Source organism: Mirounga leonina, unplaced genomic scaffold, assembly GCF_011800145.1.
Source record: "Mirounga leonina isolate KUSES-001 unplaced genomic scaffold, KU_Mleo_1.0 Mir_125, whole genome shotgun sequence".
NCBI classification, from domain to species: Eukaryota; Metazoa; Chordata; class Mammalia; order Carnivora; family Phocidae; genus Mirounga; species Mirounga leonina.
The window spans coordinates 76,433,016-76,445,749 of NW_023270305.1; the positions used below are offsets into that span (position 1 = coordinate 76,433,016).

The window sequence follows — 12,734 nt, forward strand, 5'->3', positions numbered from 1 at the left end:
ATGATGTTGTCCAGTTGGAACGTTCTCCATGACGGCCATTGCCATTCTGTCTTGTCTTCATGAGATTTTGTCATTTTTTGTAGATATCTACAGCTTCCAAGACCACAGTTTAGATATAAAACAAGCGGGTTTACCAGAAGTTGGCATGCTCAAGTCTTTGGAACTAGAGGATCCCATTTCTTAGCTAAGCCTTGGGTCCCTTGGAGCCAAACTAATACCTAAGAGGGATGTGCCACTGGGTTGGGGATTAGGTGGTGCTTTATATTGTACCTCATTGCATGGAGATTTTCTTGAGGTTGGCAGGTGACCTAGTGTCCATCTAACCCATGTTGTGACCAGCTTATCCTCGCACGAGCATTCCAAGAGCTTTTCAGTGCTTGGCCTGCCGTGCCCACCGATTTTGCAGCTTTGGCTTCTGAGATTCCCGTTAACTATGGATCTATTATTCCTTTACCTCATGTGCACAGTAAGAGAGACCAGCAGTAACCGAGGAAACAGCTGTGGATACCAGCAGTAACCAAAGAGATGGTACTGTGGACTGGCCGAGAGAAGGCCTTAGGTATGCAGCACCAGCAGCTCCCAACATGGAACTATGGACCAAACCAACAGATTCCAACAGGTGGGGTCTAGGGACTAACCAGGGGCTAGGGATTTGGGTTTCAGGGGAGACCATCTGCCAGCTCAAGCCGATCTGCTAAGTCCTGGACTGGGACCATGGACCAACCAGGGGACTAATCAAGGGCTAACTAAGGACTGGTGCTCTGTTAGGGCCTTGTGTCAGTGTAGACTGACCTGTCAGCCCTGGGCTAGAGAGCCAGTTAGATCGGGAGCTCGGCATGAGTGGAGCTCACATCTGAGAGGACCTTGGAAATGGCAAGACAGACAACTCGAAGGGTTGGCCTATGTTTCCCATCCCTGAAGGCGTCAGAAGTCTTGCATCCTACCACTGCCACCAGACTTAAAAAACAAAACTCAGCTGAGTAAAGTGAAAAGATTTTGTTTGCTTTATTCAGCGATTCGTGAATTGGGCAGCATCCCATTTAGCAGACAGAAAGGAGCTCTGAGAAGCTATACAAAATGAAAGGCTTTCGTAGGTGGGAGGGAATGGGAATAAGGAAGTTTTACTAGACAAAAAAGCAAGTCGGTAGGTCATGACAAGGTCACTTTCCTTTAGGGGATGGCTGGGGCAGGGGTGGGGGCTGCTGTCAGGCAGATTACCCAAGTAGTACTTTGTAGACAATTCCTCACTGACTGGTTTAAGATACCCTTTCTGGGAGAGTGGAAACTGTTAAGTCTCAGTTTGGTGACACCGGTCTTAGCATAAGCAACTCCATTTTGGACCCGTTGTCTTGTTTTTAACTGTGTAGAACAGGGGTTGGCCTGTGGGCCAGATCCGGCTGCCTGTCTGTTTTTGGGATGCCGGTTTTATTAGAACACAGCCAGGCCCCTTTTATTTACATATGGTCTGTGGTTGCCTTCATGATACAAGACAGAGTTGAGTCATTACAGCAGTGACTGTATGGCTTGCAAAGCCTGAAATAATTATCTGGTCCTTTTCCAGAAAAAGTCTGCCAACCCTGCTGTGCAGGAAGGAAGGGGGGTGCAGTCGGAGTCCTTGCTCTGTGACTTCGTTGGTGCAAGCGAGGTTTGGTGCTTTTTTCTCTGATAGGAAGAGGATTCTCATCATCCAGGGGACTTAGGGTGAAATTGTACCAGGTACTGGGTGGTTCCTGGCACAAATGAAGCACGTGATGAATATTAATTCCTTCTCCCCTTGATTACTCACATCCCACTCTCCCATCCTCAGGTAGTTGCTTTCTTTGCAGGTGAAAATTCCAGATGAAAAGTGGCTTTCAGCCCCTACATGTTTAGAAATGAAAGCATTTAAAATAGTTCCATTCCACAGACTATCATGCAAGCCACCAATGTGAGCTAAATCTGTAACTTGAAATTTCCTAGTTAATCCCATTGAAAAAGTAGGAAGAAATAGATTAAATTAATTTTAGCAATGTATTTTATTTAGTTCAATTTCATTTCAACTTACAATCAGTATAAAAAATCACTAATGCTGGAGCACCTGGGTGGCTCAGTCTGTTAAACGTCGGCCTTTGGCTCAGGTCGTGATCCCAGGGTCCTGGGATTGAGTCCCACTTCAGGTTCCTTGCTCAGCGGGGAGTCTGCTTCTCCCTCTCCCTCTGCCCCTTCCCTCTGCTCCTGCTCTATCTCTCCCTTTCTCGCTCTCTTTTTCTCAAATAAATAAAAATCTTAAAAAAAAATCACTAATGAGATGTTTGATTTTTAATTTTTTTTCTTCTTTCTTTTTTGCATAAGTCTGTGGAATCCAGTGTGTTTTACCCTTACAGCAGGATGCAGATGGACTTGAGTGTATCGTGAGTGCTCAGCAGCCACATGTGGCTAGGGGCTACTGAACTGCACAGCTCTCTGCTTCTCTGATACCAGCTGGGCATCCTTTAATTCAGTTCAATTCTGACACCAGCTCCTTGGAGTTAGCGCAGACCGTGTAAGGCTCCCTCTCGCTTCAGATGCCAGTTTAAGGTTCTGGCCCTCCCACCCTTCTGACCGACTGGCTGAAAATTGGGGGTTCCCATGACCCCCTCAATAGGTTTAATAATTTGCTGCAAGGACTCACAGAATTTCATATCAATGGTTTATTACAAAGGATGCAGGAGCAGCCAGATGGCAGAGGTGTATAGGGAAAGGTATGGCCTGGGGGAGGTACAGAGCCTGGATACCTTCTCCAGACCTGCCACCCTCCTAGCACATCAGTGTGTTCCCCAACCCTGGAGTCCCCTGAATCTTGTTGTTCTAGAGTTTTTATAACCCAGTGTCTAGCCCCACTCCCTTGGTTGTTGGGGGCTGGCGCTGAAAATTTCCACCCTCTTAATCCTGTAAGTTGGTCTTTCTGTGGCCAGCCCCCATCCTGAAGCTAGCTGGGGCTAGCCCTGAGTCACTTCATTAGCATAAACTTGGGCATGGTCTTAAGGGGCTGGTCTGAATAACAAGACCTCCCTATCACTCCGGAAATTCCAGGGGTTCTGGGAGCTCTGTGCCAGAAACCACAGAGCAAGACCAAATATATTTTTTATTATACCACACCAAGACAGCCCTAGAATGCCTTCCCTCCCTTCTTCCTCCCCAGCTGGCTGTGCCCTATTTAAGAACACTCCTCCTCTCTAAAACAGCTGATGCATTCTTATTTTACATTCTTCTCTACCCTCTCTTGACTAATCATGACTGTGCTGCTAACTCCCCCGGTTCTTGGTTCTCAGGAAGCAAATGTAGGAAAGATACAGTAACATTTCTAGGGAAGCTTAGAGATCCAAACTGATTAAATGTAGCACAAAATGGTGACTCTACTTACAATAACTTACAGAAGAATAACTCCACTGTAGCAAAAAGACGTCTAGGGTGCAGGTTTTCTAAGAAGTGGGATGTGGGGTGAAGCCACCACCCCACCTGCTGCCATGTGGAACCACAGGGTAAAGTAGACAGATCTGGCCGAGAAGGCCCACCTGTCCATGCAGCTCCCTCCCCAAGGAGTCAGACTGTCCAGGCACCTCCATGGCACGTGAGCATCCAGACGTTACCGATAAAGCTGGTTCGGGAGGAAGACCAGAGAAAAACTAAGATTTTTATTCCTCATGTAGTTTTTGGTCTCCCTTGCTTGCATGATGTGTCTGTATTCTTAATGTTTACTATTCAGCTTGCTCGTGCAATTTTAAAGCCAGGGTTTGGGAACCAGAGGGGTGGGGGCAGATCTTGGTCCATCACTAGGACTGGGACTTGGGCGGGTTACCTCCGCTCTTGGTGCCTCAGTAGCTTTCACTGGAAAATGGGCTGTTATGAAGATTAAAATATGCAAAAACACTGAGAACAGTGCCCTACACATCACATTATCTAAGTATTTTTGCATTTGTTTCATTACATCATGTAAAGCACTAACAAAGAAAAGGTATATTGCAGGAAGAAAGGGATGGTGGCAGAGAATGTCTGGGAGCTGTGTAAGTGGGGCGTGGTTGCTAAAGGAGTTTCTAAGAATCAGATTTTTTTTAAAAAATGTAATATTTTGGACATGGGTTTGTGAAAATTCTTTAAATTTCAAGGACATGAATAAAATTTCTTTTAGTGTGTCTGGAAGTTAAAAGCAGGGTCAGTAGCTCTATCTGATGTTAAAGATCTTATTAAAGGGTGGTGTTTGCATCTGGCTTTTATCTTTCTGAGGCATATGTGATAAGAGGTATCAGAGATAGGATACTGTGCTTTTCTATAACTGAGTGCTGCAGCTTACTGTATGGTGTGTGGGTGACCACAAATGATCACATGTAAAATAATTTTTTTTTTTTTAGGAATAGAAGGCTACAGGATGTCATTTCTAAGGGGTTGTAGATGTGCTCCAGAAACATAGGCCATTGTCTGTAAAATGATGAGGTCATGATTCAGAGATGGATTCATGTGGTAAGTCCTAGAAAGCTATCTTGCCTAGGATGTGGACCTTGATAATTAGTAGTCTGGGGTATTTTTATTAATTTTCACTCAGACATCTTTATTTTAACAGGTCAAGAAAATTATTTTTGAAAGAGTATTTTTAGCCTCTTTAAATATTTCAGATATTCCAGAAAGTTATTTTGGGGAAGTAAGCTATATTACATTAAGTCGTTTTTTAAATTGTTTATAATTTCAGTTTTCATTGTTGATAGTCCTGATGTTAATATCATCATTTCTGCCCTCTTTCATATTTTTCATTCTGACTTTACAGTAGGAAACATGAATCTAAGTTATATTTTAGACAGATCTTTCAAGAGTGGTTTCCTGTTCTTTCTCATCATATTATGGCTTAAGTGAAAACTATGTTCTTTTCTTCTCACTAGAGGATAATATTTTTTAATGCCAATGTTTCTTAAACAGAGGCTGTCTTAGCTTGAGCGGTTCTAGAGTAAATACCTTCGACCGAGTGGTTTAAAAAAACAGATGTTTGTTTTTCACGGTTCTGGAGGCTGGGCATTCAAGATCAAGGTACTGGCTGATACAGTGTCTGGAGAGGGTCTGCTCTCTGGGTTGGGGACAACTACCTTCTCTCAGTGTCCTCTAGAGGTGGAGCGAGAAGGGGCTCTGGTCTGTTCCTCTTCTGATGAGGGCATTTATCCCAGCCTGGGGCCCCTCCCTCATGACCTCCTATAGACCTATAATCACCTCTAAATACCATGACTGGGGGTTAGGGTTTCAGCAGATGAATTTGGGGGAGACTCATTCAGAAACAGCTTTGAGACTGGCTTTGACTTCATAAACCTTTTTAGAAAAAGCATGTACCTTGGCAGAACACTCCTTGCCACTGTTTCTTATTTTCTTCTGTCTGAATTAAAAACCCTTCTGGCATCAGAGCCTCCTCTCCTTTGTCAGGCCTGCCTATCACTCAGATCTGTATTTTTCCCCACAGCTGTTCCCAGAAGCTTTCTCAGGCTGACTTTCTCCCTCCCAGGTCAGTTGGAGGGCCTAATTTTCCATCCCCTCCCTGCCACCCTGCAAAGATGAGGTGTTGGAGAAGGGTCCTAGAGCTTTTCCGCTTGAAGGCTTCGGGAACTACAGCCTGTAAGCTGCCCCCTGTCTGCCAAGCTGCCTGTGGCGCAGAGGGCAGGGAGTCTTGTCCTACGTGAGGCCGATGGTCTCAAGGGTAGTGGAGAATTGAGAGCAGTCTCTTATCGGGATCTTCCCAAACGGCCTCTCTGAGCCTCTTGGGAACTCTTGACCTTTCTGGCCCTGAGTTTGAGGACCGTGGATTTAGACTGTTGATTTTCACTTTCTCAAGGCTCAGCTCAAATACTCAGCTTGCTTATTTAGTCCCCAGAGAGAATCTTCCAACCCCTTGGAATGAGCAGCATTAAACATCCTATGCATCTGCCTGTGTTTAGTGAGGGGAAGGCTGAGGAAAAGGGAAACATGCCTGCCTTCCTTCCCGGTGGCTGTGGGCATCATCCTGGATGCCTTCGATCCCCTCTTTAGGCAGCTGGTCTAGTCTCAGATTCTCCGGAAGTGCCTGGATCTCTGGTTCTGCTCCCCTCCACCCCCCCGCCACTACCCCAGCTTGGGGTCAGCATCAAGTTTTGACACATGGCCAGGACTTAAGTGTCACTGATGCTGAGCATTGGGTCCTCATTGTAGAGGACATGGAAAGAAAACAGCAACGCAGTGTTGCCCCTGATTTCAGGGAGTTTGAGGCATTCCAAGTTCCTGCTAGAGTTTTGTTTCCTGAGTGCTTCTTTCTGGAAGTGGCCGTTTCTCCCCATTCCGCTTACACAGTGGGTGCAGCTGAGTGTCGTGTTGGAGTCGGTGTCCCTCCCTGTACCTGGTCTCCTGGTCCTGCCGCATCCCCTCCGCTGTCCTCCCAGATAAAGCCAAGGACTGTCATTGTCATTTCCCTGCCACTGAATGCAGCAGTTCCTTGTGTCTTTTGGCAGTGTAAGCCCCCTTGTCCTTCAGCTTCCAGCCACCGGCTCTAGGCAGACCTTTCTCCCTGTCCAGTGAACGTGTGGGTTCCATCCTGTCTTGCTTGTGCCACTTCTTCCCTGGAACACCCCCTTGCTTCTCGTGTTGTTTGTAACCGTGTACAATGTATGTGTAACCTGCTGAACAGGTAACTTCAAGGTCATTAGAAAGACTCCTGTGGTGTGTGTAATCTGTGCCACTTCATACTTAAAATCTCTCCTAGAATCATCCCCAGGACCATGGCCATAATGTGAGTTTGTTTAGTCTGCCATCCCATAATACCTGTGACTGGGTGGCTTCTAAACAGCAGACATTTGTGGCTCACAGTACCGGAGGCTGCAAGTCTAAGGTCAGGGTGCCATCAGGGTTGGTCGGGCGAGGGCCCTCTTGTGGGTTGCAGACTTCTCGGATCCTCACGTGGTGGAAGGGGCAGAGGTGCTCTGCAGGGTCTCTTTATAAGGAGACTAATCCCACTCATGGGGGCTCCTCCCTCATGACCTGTTCCCCTCCCCAAGGCCCTTCCTCCTGATACCATCTCCTTGAGGGTTAGGATTTCACGGTAAGAATTTGGGGTAGAACCACAGTGGCGTCCCTTTGGCACATCATGGTTCCTTACTTAAATGCTGTAGCTTCCAGTGTGTGGGTATCTTTTCCTTGAAAGACTTCAAGTGTCAGTCACCCACGCAACAACTATTTGCCTACTCCGTGTCAGGCGGTGTTTTAGGCCCTGGTGATCCTGCCCGGAAGAGGTGGGCCCCAGCCCCTGCTCCCAGGAACACGTGTCCAGTGGGAGAGTGACAGTAGTGTGGCCTTTTGCTTTGCTCTTCTGTCCTCCTTTGAGTAGTAATCATTTGTGTAACTGATTTATTTTGCTTAAAAGAAAAAATTTGGATCATAAGAAAAATACCAGAGACACCAAGTGAAATGCACATCAGGAAATCTGGCGGGAGAGATGCCTTAGGGAGGGATGTTTTAGGTACCTGAGTTCTCTTCACTCCCAGGACCTCTGCCTCCTCGAAGCAGGTCCTTACTCTGCCCGATGTGATGGTGGTCTGCCCGATGCTCACTCTTTTCTGTTTGAGCAAAACTAAAATTGAAGCATTGAAGAATCGATGTAAGAATTTGGTGGTGGACCTGTGAAGGTTATAGGGGTCCTTTCTGTGTCATGGTGTGCAGAGGTCCCTGAAGCAGTGATTCTGAGTCCTGGAGCCCATTCACTTGTCTGTTAGGGCAGGTGTCCACTGCTGGTCTGGGCAGCTGTGGCCAGGGTACCCACAGTTACTGAGTCGACTGCAGGGCCCGTCCTCCGTCATGGGCAAGGTGGGAGTGTGTCTCAATTTGTCGGGCCTGGGAATCATGAAAATCTGGGTCCACAGACAGACTTAGTTTTAACTCAACATTTACTTAGAAGCTTGTGGGAGGCATCTGTGGGACACTGATTAATATAGATCATCTATAAAGCAACCTTTCTTTTGAATTATATGTTTATCTAATGAAATCTAGCTTAAGAAGTCATTCATGATGTATAATTGAAAAAAATGCTTTCAAAAATCATTACCAGGTTGATTTATTTAGAAATTAAGTAAAATCATGTCATCTGAATACCTTGTGATCTGATTTTGGCTTAACTTTATTTTGTAAGAAGTAACAATAAGTGACATGCATTAGGAGTGGCGTTGATACGCCAGTCCCATGCTAAGTAATTTGCACTGTGCGTGACACAAGGGTGCATGTTTGGTGAGAATTTGCTAGTTTTATGCAGATGTTAAATTGGGGAATTCTGAAGCACAGAGAATGTGTAGCACATCACTCAGCTTCAGCAGCTCAGGGCCCATCTTATTTCATCTTTGCTTCACTCACTTCCCTCTCCTATGCTCCCCACTAGAGGACCGTAAAGTGAATTCCAGATACATGTCATTTCTTGGGATTATTTTTAACCGGAATGTAATGTTTAAATTTAACTTCAAATTGGTGTGTTCTAACTTGCTTTTCATTCAACTTGCTTATTTTTCTCAGTTGTCGCTATTGAACCTTTATATGTAGGTTCTTTCTTGTCTCCTTTGGGTTTTAAACATTATTTATGAGTTTATGGTTGGACCTCAGTAGTTTCTGCTGTAGATAAAGGAGCTGTCTCATGCTACCTTTAAGTGAAGAATAATCCAGCTAATTACACCCTTTTGAAACTTAGGGTTTTTTTCCTTCTTGACCTTGCTGCCTGGTTCACTTAACCAAGAGCACCACGCCTCCCTGTGTGTAAGTTTCAGGAGCTACATTGGTTCACTTGGATTCTTTCAATGTGGATTTTTTCTTTTATTCACTGATCATGCTCATAATTTCTTCATCTGTAAATGAGAGGGTTGGAATAACTGGTTGTCAAAGTTCCCTTTTGGTTTTGTGGTTATAAAAAAGCCCAAAATCTAGCAGAAGGCCTAATTGTTGACCATCAGTTGCTTAGGGAGTGAATGACTTCTACCTAGGGAGTAATTGGAAGAAAATGCACCCATCATATTTTTGGTTTAGCCTAATTTGGCATAGCACCATGTATGTCCCTTACTGTGGTCCACCTCTGGGGAGAAATGAGTGTGGAAAGGCCACCCATGGCCCTCAGATCCTCCCCAGGGAATCCCAGAGGTCTGCTCTGCCGTCTGTGTCACCAGCTGCTCCTACTTCCCTTTTATGTCCCGGGGGCAGGGTGGAAGACCCCCAACTTTCGTTCCAGCTATAATCATCGTACCTCCTGGATTTTCTGTAGCAATTCAATTACCTGCCTTTTGTCCCTTACTTCTCGAAGTGTTCCAAATATCTTGAAATTTCAGTATCATCTGGAAGCAGCCAAAGAAAGTTGAGGGGAGGGTTTCAGAGCCCTCTGTCACCAGGCATATGACAGGTGGGCCTTCTGGCTGGCTGGTAAGGGGTCGCCCAGCTGTGGTCAGGGCTGCTTCCTATGCCTTGCCTGCCCACCCATGGAGGGCAGCTGCACTGCACAAGTCCTGGGTTGTCCCCTGGCCCAGCAGGGGACCTTTATGACATTTTGAGCATGAGCAGAAGAAGGAACTTGTGGATTTTCTTCTAGGTTTGGTTGCTTGAGCGGCTGATGTGGGCTAGCTTGCTGTGTTCCTCCTCCAAGCGGCCCAGCTGGTTAGCAGAGTGATGTCAGCTCTGCCCGGGCTGCAGGGACCTTTAGCAGTCAGACCTCAGGTGACAGGTGAGAAGTGACACCGCCCTTTGCTTTTTTTCTGTTTTGACTCACCTGAGAGTCACACTGGCCAGCTGTAATTCTTCAGATGGACTCTGCTTCACTGTGGCTGGGGGGTTCTTTCTGCCCTCTTTGGGGCTTCTCTGTTAGCAAAATAGAAACCTCTTAGGTATTTTAGATGCACAAGGTCTAGTCCAGGGAATGGTTACAAAAGGGTATAAAGGGCTGAAGGAGCCAAAGGGGGAGGACATGTTACCCAAAGATCAGAAACTGAGCCAGCGCTGGCTCTAGGTCTGCAGGAACAAAACAAGGACATGGGAGTCCCCCAGAGCCCAGGAGCTGGTGCTCCCCGCCGTCACCCCCCACGCCAGCAGGAAGCCTGAACTGCTGGTCCTGCCCTGGGAGCTAAGGCACAGCCTGAGCCTCAGCCACTTGCTGCCATGCATTGGCCATGCTGTTCTAGAACCCTGCTCCTGCCTTGCGGGGGTGGGAGTGGGCAAGTCTTCACCTTTCCCTCCTGCCTTTTTTTTTTTTTTTTTTTAGTTTTAAAAGATTTTTATTTATTTTAGGGAGAGAGCGAGCGAGCAAGAGAGAGGGCAAGCGAGCTCGGGGTTAGGGGTGCAGATGGAGAGGGAGAGAGAATCTCTCAAGAGCAGACTTCCTGCTGAGCACAGATTCCTGATGCTGCGATGCTGTGGGTCTCGATCCCAGGACCCTGCGATCATGACCCGAGCGGAAATCAGGAGTCCGATGCTTGACTGACTGTACCACCCAGGTGCCCCCTCCTGCTTTTTAATGTTGCACCAGGGCCCCTCTTTGGCAGAACCTTACCCAGAGTCCAGCTGGTAAGGGCCTGGGAAATGTAGCCTCAGTGGTCCAGAGGGGAGCGTGGCCGGATGGCAGTGGTCCGGACGCCAGGGCACATCTGGCACAGGGACTCTCCCGAGTGTGGGTGGAATGAACTGCCCCGGTGCCACCTGGCATGTGGGGGACAAAGAGTGGTCGCTGCTGTTTCATCTCAGCGTGGATCAATAGGAATGGAGTACTGAGAATCCACCAGTCATGCATCACGCAGACTATACTCGCAGAAAAGGAGGGAAACCAAAACAAAAAGTTGAACATGCCCGCTTTGGCTACCAGAAATGAATATAAATGATCCCATCGCAGCTGCACCGCGGGGAAGTTACCAGCCGTCCACGTGTGCGCTGCACACCCAGGTGCTGCCGTGCAGTCTCGGGGAGGCACCGTGGTTCCCTCTGGTGTGCCGGTCGGCGGGGGGCAGAACCACGCTTTGAAGCCTCGGACAGACTGTTCCCCGCTGACAAGCAGGAAGCGACCGCAGGCTTTCCTGCACAGCCCTGCCCCAGGGCGGCTCGGCGTTGGTGATGCTTAGGGGGTTCAGATCCCAGCAGAGCGGTTTTGCTTATCCGTCCAGCTCCTGCTGCCCTTCTGCCAGGAACAGGAAGCTCCTGCCTTTATGCGGCGCCCCCACACTCTGTGTTTGCATCTGGCGCTCACCTCCCCAGCTTCCCCCAGCGTGCTCAGAGGAGCGGCCAGGGTGGCAGGTACCGGAGCCCCTCTGGAGCTCCCTGAAGCAAGAGAGGAAGTCGTCCTGAGGGGTGGGGTGTCTTCCGAAGGGGTGTCGGCAAGGCTTCGGGGACACGTAGGGGAGAGCCGCCCTGCCTCTATGCTCTGCCTCTCTCTGCACCCTGCGGGCCTGCGGTACCTCTCCCGGGGCTTGCGGGGTGGGGGTGGGGGGACAGTCGCCCCAACAGCATGGAGGCTGTGTGGCTCACGGAAGCGCCGCTCTGTATCCCACCTCTCAGGGGGGCACGTCTTTGGTCCACGTCGGTCAGATGCCCACCCCGAGCCGGTCAGTGACCATCCCCCGTGAGGGAGGAGGAGGATGTCCTGGAGAACACGACTACCCTTATTATATATGCGTGGGGATGGGAAGAAGGGCCACTGAGTGCAGAGGGGAAGTCACTGGTCTGGGCCGCTTCCCAATGAGCAGCCTCCCACAGAGGAATGCCAGCGCTGTGGCCACATCAGGTAGCCAGGGCACCGTCTGCTCGAGCCCCTGCTCAGGTCTCCTTGGACGGTAAGAAATAACGCCCTTAGAACTGCTGGTTGTGTGCATAAATTGGGCTAATGGCTATTTAAAAAAGAGTGTTAAGAACTTGCTCTAAGAATATATTCTTTGAAACTCAGAAATGTGGTTTCCATAAAATATCAAAATTGAGAAATTATCGAGAATAATTGGACTAGGAGTGGTTAGTAAAATGTGTTTTTTCTTAGACTCATTCCTGAAGAGAACAAAGAAGACAACACTCAGAACTTTTGCTTTTTGCATTAATTTAATTAAAGGGGATGCTTTAAGTCGGTTGCCCTTGTGGTCCTTTATCTCTGAGGGTATGGCAGCATCCCTCTTTAACCCCTGCAAAGTGAGAGGTTGCAGCATTCCAGCAAAATGTGGCTTCCTGGAGTAGAATACAGCCCCTGTGAATCCAGACACTGTAGAGGACCCACCCGTGGGTGCCTGGAGGGAAGAGAGAACTTGTTCCCCACCCACTGAGTGCGGCACAGGTGGAGGATGTGTATAAAGAGTGCTAGCTTTATTCCACTAATAATACGGCTTTTGAATTGGACCTCTTGGTTTGTCTGTGGTTTAAAACCCACACTCCCGGACGTGCACATGTACCTCCCTAGCAGGAGATTTGTTTTGTGGAGTTCATATAGGCTGGAGGATGGGATTAACTTTCTTAGCTGCAGGAAAGGAGGAACTGACATGAGAAAAGCAGTGTGGGGATAGCGCGGCCTACGTGGGTGTGTGTGATCAGACTGCCTTCTGCTGTCTTACATAATGTCATATACGCACCCACACACTTTACAGCGGAGTCACTTCTCTGGACCTTGCTGTTCCTCGATTATTTAATTCAGTTCTATCCTCTTCATAAGCTCTTCCTCCTCCCATTTATTTAGTTTTGTTTTTTTCTCATGGTATGCATTACTTCAACGAAGAATATTTTGGATGCAC

The 12,734-nt window shown here is 47.8% G+C and overlaps 1 protein-coding gene across 13 annotated transcripts in view; it reads left to right on the forward strand.

Moving 5' to 3' along the window:
• NCK2 (NCK adaptor protein 2) overlaps window positions 1–12,734 on the forward strand; it is a 147,672-nt gene that overhangs the window by 25,342 nt on the left and 109,596 nt on the right. For 5 of the 13 annotated variants that reach the window (XM_035001887.1, XM_035001881.1, XM_035001882.1 and 2 more), the window contains one exon: window positions 4,368–4,476. The exons of 5 other annotated variants lie outside the window; for them this stretch is intronic. The gene's annotated coding sequence lies outside the window, so the exon portion shown is untranslated. Of the gene's footprint in view, window positions 1–467; window positions 620–4,367; window positions 4,477–9,103; window positions 9,707–12,734 lie in introns of those variants that run through there. 3 more of the 13 variants (XM_035001886.1, XM_035001885.1, XM_035001890.1) reach the window with 3 other exon arrangements.